We start from the raw sequence: 15,106 nt of genomic DNA on the forward strand, positions 1-15,106 counted from the left end.
CATTTCAGAAAACGTGCTCAGCTCGTCGAGAAATTGCGATTTAAGCAATAAGATTAAAAATGCATCTAAAACCTAAACCAAACGTTGCAGGTGCTTATTTCTTCATGCGCAGTGGTCAACGCGGCACTCTCTAGCTGCCAGGAGCACTTTTTACTGTGCGCACCCAACCAGAGTGACGGGATGAGCACATTTCAGAAAACGTGCTCAGGTCGTCGAGAAAATGCGATTTAAGCAATAAAATTAAAAATGCACCTAAAACCTAAACCAAACGTTGCAGGTGCTTATTTCTTCATGCGCAGTGGTCAACGCGGCACTCTCTAGCTGCCAAGAGCACTTTTTACTGTGCGCACCCAACCAGAGTGACGGGAGGAGCACATTTCAGAAAACGTGCTCAGCTCGTCGAGAAAATGCGATTTAAGCAATAAGATTAAAAATGCACCTAAAACCTAAACCAAACGTTGCAGGTGCTTATTTCTTCATGCGCAGTGGTCAACGCGGCACTCCCTAGCTGCCAAGAGCACTTTTTACTATGCGCACCCAACCAGAGTGACGGGAGGAGCACATTTCAGAAAACGTTCTCAGCTCGTCGAGAAAATGCGATTTAAGCAATAAAATTAAAAATGCACCTAAAACCTAAACCAAACGTTGCAGGTGCTTATTTCTTCGTGCGCAGTGGTCAACGCGGCACTCCCTAGCTGCCAGGAGCTCATTTTATTGTGCGCACCCAACCAGAGCGACGGGAGGAGCACATTTCAGAAAACGTGCTCAGCTCGTCGAGAAAATGCGATTTAAACAATAAAATTAAAAATGCACCTAAAACCTAAACCTAACGTTGCAGGTGCTTATTTCTTCGTGCGCAGTGGTCAACGCGGCACTCCCTAGCTGCCAGGAGCACTTTTTACTGTGCGCACCCAACCAGAGTGACGGAAGGAGCACATTTCAGAAAACGTGCTCAGCTCGTCGAGAAAATGCGATTTAAGCAATAAGATTAAAAATGCACATAAAACCTAAACCAAACGTTGCAGGTGCTTATTTCTTCATGCGCAGTGGTCAACGCGGCACTCTCTAGCTGCCAGGAGCACTTTTCACTGTGCGCACCCAACCAGAGCGACGGGAGGAGCACATTTCAGAAAACGTGCTCAGCTCGTCGAGAAAATGCGATTTAAAAAATAAAATTAAAAATGCACCTAAAACCTAAACCAAACGTTGCAGGTGCTTATTTCTTCGTGCGCAGTGGTCAACGCGGCACTCCTTAGCTGCCAGGAGCACTTTTTACTGTGCGCACCCAACCAGAGTGACGGGAGGAGCACATTTCACAAAACGTGCTCAGCTCGTCGAGAAAATGCGATATAAGCAATAAAATTAAAAATGCACCTAAAACCTAAACCAAACGTTGCAGGTGCTTATTTCTTCATGCGCAGTGGTCAACGCGGCACTCTCTAGCTGCCAGGAGCACTTTTTACTACGCGCACCCAACCAGAGCGACGGGAGGAGCACATTCCAGAAAACGTGCTCAGCTCGTCGAGAGAATGCGATTTAAGCAATAATATAAAAAATGCACCTAAAACCTAAACAAAACGTTGCAGGTGCTTATTTCTTTGTGCGCAGTGGTCAACGCGGCACTCTCTAGCTGCCAGGAGCACTTTTTACTACGCGCACCCAACCAGAGCGACGGGAGGAGCATATTTCAGAAAACGTGCTCAGCTCGTCGAGAGAATGCGATTTAAGCAATAAAATTAAAAATGCACCTATAACCTAAACCAAACGCTGCAGGTGCTTATTTCTTCGTGCGCAGTGGTCAACGCGGCACTCCCTAGCTGCCAGGAGCTCTTTTTACTGTGCGCACCCAACTAGAGCGACGGGAGGAGCACATTTCAGAAAACGTGCTCAGCTCGTCGAGAAAATGCGATTCAAGCAATAAAATTAAAAATGCACCTAAAACCTAAACCAAACGTTGCAGGTGCTTATTTCTTCGTGCGCAGTGGTCAACGCGGCACTCCCTAGCTGCCAGGAGCTCTTTTTACTGTGTGCACCCAACCAGAGCGACGGAAGGAGCACATTTCAGAAAACGTGCTCAGCTTGTCGAGAAAATGCGATTTAAGCAATAAAATTAAAAATGCACCTAAAACCTAAACCAAACGTTGCAGGTGCTTATTTCTTCTTGCGCAGTGGTCAACGCGGCACTCTCTAGCTGCCAGGGGCACTTTTTACTATGCGTGCACAACCAGAGCGAAGGGAGGAGCACATTTCAGAAAACGTGCTCAGCTCATCGAGAAAATGCGATTTAAGCAATAAAATTTAAAATGCACCTAAAACCTAAACCAAACGTTGCAGGTGCTTATTTCTTTGCGCGCAGTGGTCAACGCGGCACTCTCTAGCTGCCAAGAGCACTTTTTACTGTGCGCACCCAACCAGAGTGACGGGAGGAGCAAATTTCAGAAAACGTGCTCAGCTCGTCGAGAAAATGCGATTTAAGCAATAAGATTAAAAATGCACCTAAAACCTAAACCAAACGTTGCAGGTGCTTATTTCTTCATGCGCAGTGGTCAACGCGGCACTCTCTAGCTGCCAGGAGCACTTTTTACTACGCGCACCCAACCAGAGCGACGGGAGGAGCACATTTCAGAAAACGTGCTCAGCTCGTCGAGAGAATGCGATTTAAGCAATAAAATAAAAAATGCACCTAAAACCTAAACCAAACGTTGCAGGTGCTTATTTCTTCGTGCGTAGTGCTCAACGCGGCACTCCCTAGCTGCCAGGAGCACTTTTTACTGTGCGCACCCAACCAGAGTGACGGGCGGAGCACATTTCAGAAAACGTGCTCAGCTCGTCGAGAAAATGCGATTTAAGCAATAAAATTAAAAATGCACCTAAAACCTAAACCAAACGTTGCAGGTGCTTATTTCTTCATGCGCAGTGGTCAACGCGGCACTCTCTAGCTGACAAGAGCACTTTTTACTGTGCGCACCCAACCAGAGTGACGGGAGGAGCACATTTCAGAAAACGTGCTCAGCTCGTCGAGAAATTGCGATTTAAGCAATAAGATTAAAAATGCACCTAAAACCTAAACCAAACGTTGCAGGTGCTTATTTCTTCATGCGCAGTGGTCAACGCGGCACTCTCTAGCTGCCAGGAGCACTTTTTACTGTGCGCACCCAACCAGAGTGACGGGATGAGCACATTTCAGAAAACGTGCTCAGGTCGTCGAGAAAATGCGATTTAAGCAATAAAATTAAAAATGCACCTAAAACCTAAACCAAACGTTGCAGGTGCTTATTTCTTCATGCGCAGTGGTCAACGCGGCACTCTCTAGCTGCCAAGAGCACTTTTTACTGTGCGCACCCAACCAGAGTGACGGGAGGAGCACATTTCAGAAAACGTGCTCAGCTCGTCGAGAAAATGCGATTTAAGCAATAAGATTAAAAATGCACCTAAAACCTAAACCAAACGTTGCAGGTGCTTATTTCTTCATGCGCAGTGGTCAACGCGGCACTCCCTAGCTGCCAAGAGCACTTTTTACTATGCGCACCCAACCAGAGTGACGGGAGGAGCACATTTCAGAAAACGTTCTCAGCTCGTCGAGAAAATGCGATTTAAGCAATAAAATTAAAAATGCACCTAAAACCTAAACCAAACGTTGCAGGTGCTTATTTCTTCGTGCGCAGTGGTCAACGCGGCACTCCCTAGCTGCCAGGAGCTCATTTTATTGTGCGCACCCAACCAGAGCGACGGGAGGAGCACATTTCAGAAAACGTGCTCAGCTCGTCGAGAAAATGCGATTTAAACAATAAAATTAAAAATGCACCTAAAACCTAAACCTAACGTTGCAGGTGCTTATTTCTTCGTGCGCAGTGGTCAACGCGGCACTCCCTAGCTGCCAGGAGCACTTTTTACTGTGCGCACCCAACCAGAGTGACGGAAGGAGCACATTTCAGAAAACGTGCTCAGCTCGTCGAGAAAATGCGATTTAAGCAATAAGATTAAAAATGCACATAAAACCTAAACCAAACGTTGCAGGTGCTTATTTCTTCATGCGCAGTGGTCAACGCGGCACTCTCTAGCTGCCAGGAGCACTTTTCACTGTGCGCACCCAACCAGAGCGACGGGAGGAGCACATTTCAGAAAACGTGCTCAGCTCCTCGAGAAAATGCGATTTAAAAAATAAAATTAAAAATGCACCTAAAACCTAAACCAAACGTTGCAGGTGCTTATTTCTTCGTGCGCAGTGGTCAACGCGGCACTCCTTAGCTGCCAGGAGCACTTTTTACTGTGCGCACCCAACCAGAGTGACGGGAGGAGCACATTTCACAAAACGTGCTCAGCTCGTCGAGAAAATGCGATTTAAGCAATAAAATTAAAAATGCACCTAAAACCTAAACCAAACGTTGCAGGTGCTTATTTCTTCATGCGCAGTGGTCAACGCGGCACTCTCTAGCTGCCAGGAGCACTTTTTACTACGCGCACCCAACCAGAGCGACGGGAGGAGCACATTCCAGAAAACCTGCTCAGCTCGTCGAGAGAATGCGATTTAAGCAATAATATAAAAAATGCACCTAAAACCTAAACAAAACGTTGCAGGTGCTTATTTCTTTGTGCGCAGTGGTCAACGCGGCACTCTCTAGCTGCCAGGAGCACTTTTTACTACGCGCACCCAACCAGAGCGACGGGAGGAGCATATTTCAGAAAACGTGCTCAGCTCGTCGAGAGAATGCGATTTAAGCAATAAAATTAAAAATGCACCTATAACCTAAACCAAACGCTGCAGGTGCTTATTTCTTCGTGCGCAGTGGTCAACGCGGCACTCCCTAGCTGCCAGGAGCTCTTTTTACTGTGCGCACCCAACTAGAGCGACGGGAGGAGCACATTTCAGAAAACGTGCTCAGCTCGTCGAGAAAATGCGATTCAAGCAATAAAATTAAAAATGCACCTAAAACCTAAACCAAACGTTGCAGGTGCTTATTTCTTCGTGCGCAGTGGTCAACGCGGCACTCCCTAGCTGCCAGGAGCTCTTTTTACTGTGTGCACCCAACCAGAGCGACGGAAGGAGCACATTTCAGAAAACGTGCTCAGCTTGTCGAGAAAATGCGATTTAAGCAATAAAATTAAAAATGCACCTAAAACCTAAACCAAACGTTGCAGGTGCTTATTTCTTCTTGCGCAGTGGTCAACGCGGCACTCTCTAGCTGCCAGGGGCACTTTTTACTATGCGTGCACAACCAGAGCGAAGGGAGGAGCACATTTCAGAAAACGTGCTCAGCTCATCGAGAAAATGCGATTTAAGCAATAAAATTTAAAATGCACCTAAAACCTAAACCAAACGTTGCAGGTGCTTATTTCTTTGCGCGCAGTGGTCAACGCGGCACTCTCTAGCTGCCAAGAGCACTTTTTACTGTGCGCACCCAACCAGAGTGACGGGAGGAGCAAATTTCAGAAAACGTGCTCAGCTCGTCGAGAAAATGCGATTTAAGCAATAAGATTAAAAATGCACCTAAAACCTAAACCAAACGTTGCAGGTGCTTATTTCTTCATGCGCAGTGGTCAACGCGGCACTCTCTAGCTGCCAGGAGCACTTTTTACTGTGCGCACCCAACCAGAGTGACGGGAGGAGCACATTTCAGAAAACGTGCTCAGCTCGTCGAGAAAATGCGATTTAAGCAATAAAATTAAAAATGCACCTAAAACCTAAACCAAACGTTGCAGGTGCTTATTTCTTCATGCGCAGTGGTCAACGCGGCACTCTCTAGCTGCCAAGAGCACTTTTTACTGTGCGCACCCAACCAGAGTGACGGGAGGAGCACATTTCAGAAAACGTGCTCAGCTCGTCGAGAAAATGCGATTTAAGCAATAAGATTAAAAATGCACCTAAAACCTAAACCAAACGTTGCAGGTGCTTATTTCTTCATGCGCAGTGGTCAACGCGGCACTCTCTAGCTGCCAGGAGCACTTTTTACTACGCGCACCCAACCAGAGCGACGGGAGGAGCACATTTCAGAAAACGTGCTCAGCTCGTCGAGAGAATGCGATTTAAGCAATAAAATAAAAAATGCACGGAAAACCTAAACCAAACGTTGCAGGTGCTTATTTCTTCGTGCGCAGTGGTCAACGCGGCACTCCCTAGCTGCCAGGAGCTCTTTTTACTGTGCGCACCCAACCAGAGCGACGGGAGGAGCACATTTCAGAAAACGTGCTCAGCTCGTCGAGAAAATGCGATTTAAGCAATAAAATTAAAAATGCACCTAAAACCTAAACCAAACGTTGCAGGTGCTTATTTCTTCATGCGCAGTGGTCAACGCGGCACTCTCTAGCTGCCAGGAGCACTTTTTACTACGCGCACCCAACCAGAGCGACGGGAGCAGCACATTTCAGAAAACGTGCTCAGCTCGTCGAGAGAATGCGATTTAAGCAATAAAATAAAAAATGCACCTAAAACCTAAACCAAACGTTGCAGGTGCTTATTTCTTCGTGCGCAGTGGTCAACGCGGCACTCCCTAGCTGCCAGGAGCTCTTTTTACTGTGTGCACCCAACCAGAGCGACGGGAGGAGCACATTTCAGAAAACGTGCTCAGCTCGTCGAAAGAATGCGATTTAAGCAATAAAATAAAAAATGCACCTAAAACCTAAACCAAACGTTGCAGGTGCTTATTTCTTCGTGCGTAGTGGTCAACGCGGAACTCCCTAGCTGCCAGGAGCTCTTTTTACTGTGCGCACCCAACCAGAGCGACGGGAGGAGCCCATTTCAGAAAACGTGCTCAGCTCGTCGAGAAAATGCGATTTAAGCAATAAAATTAAAAATGCACCTAAAACCTAAACCAAACGTTGCAGGTGCTTATTTCTTCGTGCGCAGTGCTCAACGCGGCACTCCCTAGCTGCCAGGAGCACTTTTTACTGTGCGCACCCAACCAGAGTGACGGGAGGAGCACATTTCAGAAAACGCGCTCAGCTCGTCGAGAGAATGCGATTTAAGCAATAAAATTAAAAATGCACCTAAAACCTAAACCAAACGTTGCAGGTGCTTATTTCTTCGTGCGCAGTGGTCAACGCGGCACTTCCTAGCTGCCAGGAGCTCTTTTTACTGTGCGCACCCAACCAGAGCGACGAGAGGAGCACATTTCAGAAAACGTGCTCAGCTCGTCGAGAAAATGCGATTTAAGCAATAAAATTAAAAATGCACCTAAAACTTAAACCAAACGTTGCAGGTGCTTATTTCTTCATGCGCAGTAGTCAACGCGGCACTCCCTAGCTGCCAGGAGCGCTTTTTACTGTGCGCACCCAACCAGAGTGACGGAAGGAGCACATTTCAGAAAACGTACTCAGCTCGTCGAGAAAATGCGATTTAAGCAATAAAATTAAAAATGCACCTAAAACCTAAACCAAACGTTGCAGGTGCTTTTTTCTTCATGCGCAGTGGTCAACGCGGCACTCTCTAGCTGCCAGGAGCACTTTTTACTATGCGCGCACAACCAGAGCGACGGGAGAAGCACATTTCAGAAAACGTGCTCAGCTCGTCGAGAAAATGCGATTTAAGCAATAAAATTAAAAATGCACCTAAAACCTAAACCAAACGTTGCAGGTGCTTATTTCTTCATGCGCAGTTGTCAACGCGGCACTCTCTAGCTGCCAAGAGCACTTTTTACTATGCGCGCCCAACCAGAGCGACGGGAGGAGCACATTTCAGAAAACGTGCTCAGCTTGTCGAGAAAATGCGATTTAAGCAATAAAATTAAAAATGAGCCTAAAACCTAAACCAAACGTTGCAGGTGCTTATTTCTTCATGCGCAGTGGTCAACGCGGCACTCCCTAGCTGCCAAGAGCACTTTTTACTATGCGCACCCAACCAGAGTGACGGGAGGAGCACATTTCAGAAAACGTGCTCAGCTCGTCGAGAAAATGCGATTTAAGCAATAAAATTAAAAATGCACCTAAAACCTAAACCAAACGTTGCAGGTGCTTATTTCTTCGTAAGCAGTGGTCAACGCGGCACTCCCTAGCTGCCAGGAGCTCTTTTTATTGTGCGCACCCAACCAGAGCGACGGGAGGAGCACATTTCAGAAAACGTGCTCAGCTCGTCGAGAAAATGCGATTTAAACAATAAAATTAAAAATGCACCTAAAACCTAAACCAAACGTTGCAGGTGCTTATTTCTTCGTGCGCAGTGGTCAACGCGGCACTCCCTAGCTGCCAGGAGCACTTTTTACTGTGCGCACCCAACCAGAGTGACGGAAGGAGCACATTTCAGAAAACGTGCTCAGCTCGTCGAGAAAATGCGATTTAAGCAATAAAATTAAAAATGCACCTAAAACCTAAACCAAACGTTGCAGGTGCTTATTTCTTCATGTGCAGTGGTCAACGCGGCACTCTCTAGCTGCCAGGGGCACTTTTTACTATGCGCGCACAACCAGAGCGACGGGAGGAGCACATTTCAGAAAACGTGCTCAGCTCATCGAGAAAATGCGATTTAAGCAATAAAATTTAAAATGCACCTAAAACCTAAACCAAACGTTGCAGGTGCTTATTTCTTTGCGCGCAGTGGTCAACGCGGCACTCTCTAGCTGCCAAGAGCACTTTTTACTGTGCGCACCCAACCAGAGTGACGGGAGGAGCACATTTCAGAAAACGTGCTCAGCTCGTCGAGAAAATGCGATTTAAGCAATAAGATTAAAAATGCACCTAAAACCTAAACCAAACGTTGCAGGTGCTTATTTCTTCATGCGCAGTGGTCAACGCGGCAATCTCTAGCTGCCAGGAGCACTTTTTACTGTGCGCACCCAACCAGAGTGACGGGAGGAGCACATTTCAGAAAACGTGCTCAGCTCGTCGAGAAAATGCGATTTAAGCAATAAAATTAAAAATGCACCTAAAACCTAAACCAAACGTTGCAGGTGCTTATTTCTTCATGCGCAGTGGTCAACGCGGCACTCTCTAGCTGCCAAGAGCACTTTTTACTGTGCGCACCCAACCAGAGTGACGGGAGGAGCACATTTCAGAAAACGTGCTCAGCTCGTCGAGAAAATGCGATTTAAGCAATAAGATTAAAAATGCACCTAAAACCTAAACCAAACGTTGCAGGTGCTTATTTCTTCATGCGCAGTGGTCAACGCGGCACTCTCTAGCTGCCAGGAGCACTTTTTACTACGCGCACCCAACCAGAGCGACGGGAGGAGCACATTTCAGAAAACGTGCTCAGCTCGTCGAGAGAATGCGATTTAAGCAATAAAATAAAAAATGCACGGAAAACCTAAACCAAACGTTGCAGGTGCTTATTTCTTCGTGCGCAGTGGTCAACGCGGCACTCCCTAGCTGCCAGGAGCTCTTTTTACTGTGCGCACCCAACCAGAGCGACGGGAGGAGCACATTTCAGAAAACGTGCTCAGCTCGTCGAGAAAATGCGATTTAAGCAATAAAATTAAAAATGCACCTAAAACCTAAACCAAACGTTGCAGGTGCTTATTTCTTCATGCACAGTGGTCAACGCGGCACTCTCTAGCTGCCAGGAGCACTTTTTACTACGCGCACCCAACCAGAGCGACGGGAGCAGCACATTTCAGAAAACGTGCTCAGCTCGTCGAGAGAATGCGATTTAAGCAATAAAATAAAAAAATGCACCTAAAACCTAAACCAAACGTTGCAGGTGCTTATTTCTTCGTGCGCAGTGGTCAACGCGGCACTCCCTAGCTGCCAGGAGCTCTTTTTAACGTGTGCACCCAACCAGAGCGACGGGAGGAGCACATTTCAGAAAACGTGCTCAGCTCGTCGAGAGAATGCGATTTAAGCAATAAAATAAAAAATGCACCTAAAACCTAAACCAAACGTTGCAGGTGCTTATTTCTTCGTGCGCAGTGGTCAACGCGGAACTCCCTAGCTGCCAGGAGCTCTTTTTACTGTGCGCACCCAACCAGAGCGACGGGAGGAGCCCATTTCAGAAAACGTGCTCAGCTCGTCGAGAAAATGCAATTTAAGCAATAAAATTAAAAATGCACCTAAAACCTAAACCAAACGTTGCAGGTGCTTATTTCTTCGTGCGCAGTGCTCAACGCGGCACTCCCTAGCTGCCAGGAGCACTTTTTACTGTGCGCACCCAACCAGAGTGACGGGAGGAGCACATTTCAGAAAACGTGCTCAGCTCGTCGAGAAAATGCGATTTAAGCAATAAAATTAAAAATGCACCTAAAACCTAAACCAAACGTTGCAGGAGCTTATTTCTTCATGCGCAGTGGTCAACGCGGCACTCTCTAGCTGCCAAGAGCACTTTTTACTGTGCGCACCCAACCAGAGTGACGGGAGGAGCACATTTCAGAAAACGTGCTCAGCTCGTCGAGAAAATGCGATTTAAGCAATAAAATTAAAAATGCACCTAAAACCTAAACCAAACGTTGCAGGTGCTTATTTCTTCATGCGCAGTGGTCAACGCGGCACTCTCTAGCTGCCAAGAGCACTTTTTACTGTGCGCACCCAACCAGAGTGACGGGAGGAGCACATTTCAGAAAACGTGCTCAGCTCGTCGAGAAAATGCGATTTAAGCAATAAGATTAAAAATGCACCTGAAACCTAAACCAAACGTTGCAGGTGCTTATTTCTTCATGCGCAGTGGTCAACGCGGCACTCTCTAGCTGCCAGGAGCACTTTTTACTACGCGCACCCAACCAGAGCGACGGGAGGAGCACATTTCAGAAAACGTGCTCAGCTCGTCGAGAGAATGCGATTTAAGCAATAAAATAAAAAATGCACGGAAAACCTAAACCAAACGTTGCAGGTGCTTATTTCTTCGTGCGCAGTGGTCAACGCGGCACTCCCTAGCTGCCAGGAGCTCTTTTTACTGTGCGCACCCAACCAGAGCGACGGGAGGAGCACATTTCAGAAAACGTGCTCAGCTCGTCGAGAAAATGCGATTTAAGCAATAAAATTAAAAATGCACCTAAAACCTAAACCAAACGTTGCAGGTGCTTATTTCTTCATGCACAGTGGTCAACGCGGCACTCTCTAGCTGCCAGGAGCACTTTTTACTACGCGCACCCAACCAGAGCGACGGGAGCAGCACATTTCAGAAAACGTGCTCAGCTCGTCGAGAGAATGCAATTTAAGCAATAAAATAAAAAAATGCACCTAAAACCTAAACCAAACGTTGCAGGTGCTTATTTCTTCGTGCGCAGTGGTCAACGCGGCACTCCCTAGCTGCCAGGAGCTCTTTTTAACGTGTGCACCCAACCAGAGCGACGGGAGGAGCACATTTCAGAAAACGTGCTCAGCTCGTCGAGAGAATGCGATTTAAGCAATAAAATAAAAAATGCACCTAAAACCTAAACCAAACGTTGCAGGTGCTTATTTCTTCGTGCGCAGTGGTCAACGCGGAACTCCCTAGCTGCCAGGAGCTCTTTTTACTGTGCGCACCCAACCAGAGCGACGGGAGGAGCCCATTTCAGAAAACGTGCTCAGCTCGTCGAGAAAATGCAATTTAAGCAATAAAATTAAAAATGCACCTAAAACCTAAACCAAACGTTGCAGGTGCTTATTTCTTCGTGCGCAGTGCTCAACGCGGCACTCCCTAGCTGCCAGGAGCACTTTTTACTGTGCGCACCCAACCAGAGTGACGGGAGGAGCACATTTCAGAAAACGTGCTCAGCTCGTCGAGAAAATGCGATTTAAGCAATAAAATTAAAAATGCACCTAAAACCTAAACCAAACGTTGCAGGTGCTTATTTCTTCATGCGCAGTGGTCAACGCGGCACTCTCTAGCTGCCAAGAGCACTTTTTACTGTGCGCACCCAACCAGAGTGACGGGAGGAGCACATTTCAGAAAACGTGCTCAGCTCGTCGAGAAAATGCGATTTAAGCAATAAAATTAAAAATGCACCTAAAACCTAAACCAAACGTTGCAGGTGCTTATTTCTTCATGCGCAGTGGTCAACGCGGCACTCTCTAGCTGCCAAGAGCACTTTTTACTGTGCGCACCCAACCAGAGTGACGGGAGGAGCACATTTCAGAAAACGTGCTCAGCTCGTCGAGAAAATGCGATTTAAGCAATAAGATTAAAAATGCACCTAAAACCTAAACCAAACGTTGCAGGTGCTTATTTCTTCATGCGCAGTGGTCAACGCGGCACTCTCTAGCTGCCAGGAGCACTTTTTACTACGCGCACCCAACCAGAGCGACGGGAGGAGCACATTTCAGAAAACGTGCTCAGCTCGTCGAGAGAATGCGATTTAAGCAATAAAATAAAAAATGCACCTAAAACCTAAACCAAACGTTGCAGGTGCTTATTTCTTCGTGCGCAGTGGTCAACGCGGCACTCCCTAGCTGCCAGGAGCTCTTTTTACTGTGCGCACCCAACCAGAGCGACGGGAGGAGCACATTTCAGAAAACGTGCTCAGCTCGTCGAGAAAATGCGATTTAAGCAATAAAATTAAAAATGCACCTAAAACCTAAACCAAACGTTGCAGGTGCTTATTTCTTCATGCGCAGTGGTCAACGCGGCACTCTCTAGCTGCCAGGAGCACTTTTTACTACGCGCACCCAACCAGAGCGACGGGAGCAGCACATTTCAGAAAACGTGCTCAGCTCGTCGAGAGAATGCGATTTAAGCAATAAAATAAAAAATGCACCTAAAACCTAAACCAAACGTTGCAGGTGCTTATTCCTTCGTGCGCAGTGGTCAACGCGGCACTCCCTAGCTGCCAGGAGCTCTTTTTACTGTGCGCACCCAACCAGAGCGACGGGAGGAGCACATTTCAGAAAACGTGCTCAGCTCGTCGAGAAAATGCGATTTAAGCAATAAAATAAAAAATGCACCTAAAACCTAAACCAAACGTTGCAGGTGCTTATTTCTTCGTGCGCAGTGGTCAACGCAGCACTCCCTAGCTGCCAGGAGCTCTTTTTACTGTGTGCACCCAACCAGAGCGACGGGAGGAGCACATTTCAGAAAACGTGCTCAGCTCGTCGAGAGAATGCGATTTAAGCAATAAAATAAAAAATGCACCTAAAACCTAAACCAAACGTTGCAGGTGCTTATTTCTTCGTGCGCAGTGGTCAACGCGGAACTCCCTAGCTGCCAGGAGCTCTTTTTACTGTGCGCACCCAACCAGAGCGACGGGAGGAGCCCATTTCAGAAAACGTGCTCAGCTCGTCGAGAAAATGCGATTTAAGCAATAAAATTAAAAATGCACCTAAAACCTAAACCAAACGTTGCAGGTGCTTATTTCTTCGTGCGCAGTGCTCAACGCGGCACTCCCTAGCTGCCAGGAGCACTTTTTACTGTGCGCAACCAACCAGAGTGACGGGAGGAGCACATTTCAGAAAACGTGCTCAGCTCGTCGAGAAAATGCGATTTAAGCAATAAAGTTAAAAATGCACCTAAAACCTAAACCAAACGTTGCAGGTGCTTATTTCTTCATGCGCAGTGGTCAACGCGGCACTCTCTAGCTGCCAAGAGCACTTTTTACTGTGCGCACCCAACCAGAGTGACGGGAGGAGCACATTTCAGAAAACGTGCTCAGCTCGTCGAGAAAATGCGATTTAAGCAATAAAATTAAAAATGCACCTAAAACCTAAACCAAACGTTGCAGGTGCTTATTTCTTCGTGCGCAGTGCTCAACGCGGCACTCCCTAGCTGCCAGGAGCACTTTTTACTGTGCGCACCCAACCAGAGTGACGGGAGGAGCACATTTCAGAAAACGTGCTCAGCTCGTCGAGAAAATGCGATTTAAGCAATAAAATTAAAAATGCACCTAAAACCTAAACCAAACGTTGCAGGTGCTTATTTCTTCATGCGCAGTGGTCAACGCGGCACTCTCTAGCTGCCAAGAGCACTTTTTACTGTGCGCACCCAACCAGAGCGACGGGAGGAGCACATTTCAGAAAACGTGCTCAGCTCGTCGAGAAAATGCGATTCAAGCAATAAAATTAAAAATGCACCTAAAACCTAAACCAAACGTTGCAGGTGCTTATTTCTCCATGTGCAGTGGTCAACGCGGCACTCTCTAGCTGCCAGGAGCACTTTTTACTATGCGCGCACAACCAGAGCGACGGGAGGAGCACATTTCAGAAAACGTGCTCAGCTCGTCGAGAAAATGCGATTTAAGCAATAAAATTAAAAATGCACCTAAAACCTAAACCAAACGTTGCAGGTGCTTATTTCTTCATGCGCAGTGGTCAACGCGGCACTCTCTAGCTGCCAAGAGCACTTTTTACTGTGCGCACCCAACCAGAGTGACGGGAGGAGCACATTTCAGAAAACGTGCTCAGCTCGTCGAGAAAATGCGATTTAAGCAATAAGATTAAAAATGCACCTAAAACCTAAACCAAACGTTGCAGGTGCTTATTTCTTCATGCGCAGTGGTCAACACGGCACTCTCTAGCTGCCAGGAGCACTTTTTACTGTGCGCACCCAACCAGAGTGACGGGAGGAGCACATTTCAGAAAACGTGCTCAGCTCGTCGAGAAAATGCGATTTAGGCAATAAAATTAAAAATGCACCTAAAACCTAAACCAAACGTTGCAGGTGCTTATTTCTTCATGCGCAGTGGTCAACGCGGCACTCTCTAGCTGCCAAGAGCACTTTTTACTGTGCGCACCCAACCAGAGTGACGGGAGGAGCACATTTCAGAAAACGTGCTCAGCTCGTCGAGAAAATGCGATTTAAGCAATAAGATTAAAAATGCACATAAACCTAAACCAAACGTTGCAGGTGCTTATTTCTTCGTGCGCAGTGGTCAACGCGGCACCCCCTAGCTGCCAGGAGCTCTTTTTACTGTGCGCACCCAACCAGAGCGACGGGAGGAGCCCATTTCAGAAAACGTGCTCAGCTCGTCGAGAAAATATGATTTAAGCAATAAAATTAAAAATGCACCTAAAACCTAAACCAAACGTTGCAGGTGCTTATTTCTTCGTGCGCAGTGCTCAACGCGGCACTCCCTAGCTGCCAGGAGCACTTTTTACTGTGCGCACCCAACCAGAGTGAGGGGAGGAGCACATTTCAGAAAACGCGCTCAGCTCGTCGAGAGAATGCGATTTAAGCAATAAAATTAAAAATGCACCTAAAACTTAAACCAAACGTTGCTGGTGCTTATTTCTTCATGCGCAGTGGTCAACGCGGCACTCCCTAGCTGCCAGGAGC

The sequence above is a fragment of the Syngnathus floridae genome, chromosome 11 (assembly GCF_059516105.1).
Source record: "Syngnathus floridae isolate MCC-2025c chromosome 11, RoL_Sflo_1.0, whole genome shotgun sequence".
Taxonomy (NCBI): domain Eukaryota; kingdom Metazoa; phylum Chordata; class Actinopteri; order Syngnathiformes; family Syngnathidae; genus Syngnathus; species Syngnathus floridae.